Here is a 1,867-nt window from a genome sequence, read left to right as displayed (position 1 = left end):
TCAGTGGAAAGCTTGCGTCACTTGACATAATTGGAGGGAAGCCAAGAAAAAAAAGAAAGCAATGGTACTAAGTTCTTGCTGATACTGATGTGGCTTTCCACTAAGGATCCATTCTCCCTCTTAAAAAGTTTCTTAAAGAACATTTTAGGAAAGCTGTTAAAGATATGTTATCACTGAACTGAGATTATCCTTAAAGTAATCAGAAAGACTAAAGGAAAAGTGAAAAGGGAATAGTTTTCACATGATGTCAGTCAACTATTTATTTTTATTTTTGCATTTCAATAGCTTTTGGGGAACAGGTGGCATTTGGTTACATGGATAAGGTCTTTAGCGGTGATTTCTGAGATTTTGGTGCACCCTCACTGGAGCAATGTCCACTGTACCCAATGTGCAGTCTTTTATCCCCTCACCATCCCACCCTTCCCCTCAGAGTCCCCAGAGTCCATTGTGTCATTCTTAGGCCTTTGCATCCTCATAGCTTAGCTCCCACTTACGAGTGAGAACACAGGATGTTTGGCTTTCCACTCCTGAGTTGCTTCACTTGGAATAATGGTCTCCAACTTCATCCAGGTTGCTGCAAATACCATTATTTTGTTCCTTTTTATGGCTGAGTACTATTCCATGGAGTATACACACCACATTTTCTTTATACACTCGTTGGTTGATGGGCATTTGGGTTGGTTCCATATTCTTGTAATTGTGAACTGTGATGCCATAAACATGAGTGTGCAAGTGTCTCTCATATAATGACTTCTTTTCCTTTGGCTGGATACCCAGTAGTGTGACTGCTGGATAGAATGGCAGATCCACTTTTAGGATCAACACTATTTAAGGTTTTATCTGTGTACCCCTAAAATCATCTCCTGTATACCAGTGGACACAGTGTCTCCCCCCATGGAGACAGTGGCATGGTGGATGGCTTCCTGGGCTGGAGTCGAGGGACCGCTTGCCAGCTGTGTGCCCGGCACTGGCTGCTTGCCCTCCCTGGGCCTCGCAGCCCTCGTCTGTAAAACGAAGAGGTTGGAGGAGATAATCTCTGTAATTCTTCAGATCTAATGGTCTTAGACCATTAGAAGTACTGATTCTTATTGGAAGGGGATACAGTACTTAGCAGGACATCCTCTTTTTTGTATGCCTACAACCTTTGAAGGGAACAGGGAAAGCTGCAGATTCTCCAAAATCCCAACTAACACCCCGTCCCTTAGAGGCAATTCAACTTCTAGGAAGAGCCAGCCGCTTAGACCCTGGAGTCCAAGAGACCTGGGTTTAAATCATTGCTCTGCCTTCTAGTTTTCTAACTTTCAGCAGATCACTGACCCTCTTTGACTTCAGTTCCCTTGTCTATAAAATAGGAACAATAATGCTATTTATCCATATTGTGATCAAACTATTATATGCATGCTAATTGCTTACCATAGTGTCTGTACCATAATTTATATGTTACTATGGTAATTCCTAAGGTTCTTCAAAAATGAAACGGCATTCCTGGAAGTAATCCACTGGGGAATTTATTTGGTGTCCCTGCCCCCAGTATTTTAAACCTATGAGATGAAATGAATATCATAAGCACCCAAGAAACGGAAGCCTTATTTGAGAAAGGTGAATGTGAATGTACGAGGCTGCCTACTCCCATGTGGCCTTGGCTGTGTTATTTGTGTGGGACTTTAAAAAATATTTTTTGTAAATTAGCTGGGCATGGTGGCGCGTGCCTGTAATCCCAGCTACTCAGGAGGCTGAGACAGGAGAATTGCCTGAACCCAGGAGGCGGAGGTTGCGGTGAGCTGAGATCACGCCATTGCACTCCAGCCTGCGTAACAAGAGTGAAACTCCGTCTCCAAAAAAAAAAAAAAAAAAAATATATATATAT

The sequence above is a fragment of the Saimiri boliviensis genome, chromosome 20 (genome assembly GCF_048565385.1).
Source record: "Saimiri boliviensis isolate mSaiBol1 chromosome 20, mSaiBol1.pri, whole genome shotgun sequence".
Lineage (NCBI taxonomy): Eukaryota > Metazoa > Chordata > Mammalia > Primates > Cebidae > Saimiri > Saimiri boliviensis.
The sequence above is the reverse complement of the archived record's forward strand: the minus strand, read 5'-3'. Positions refer to the sequence as shown.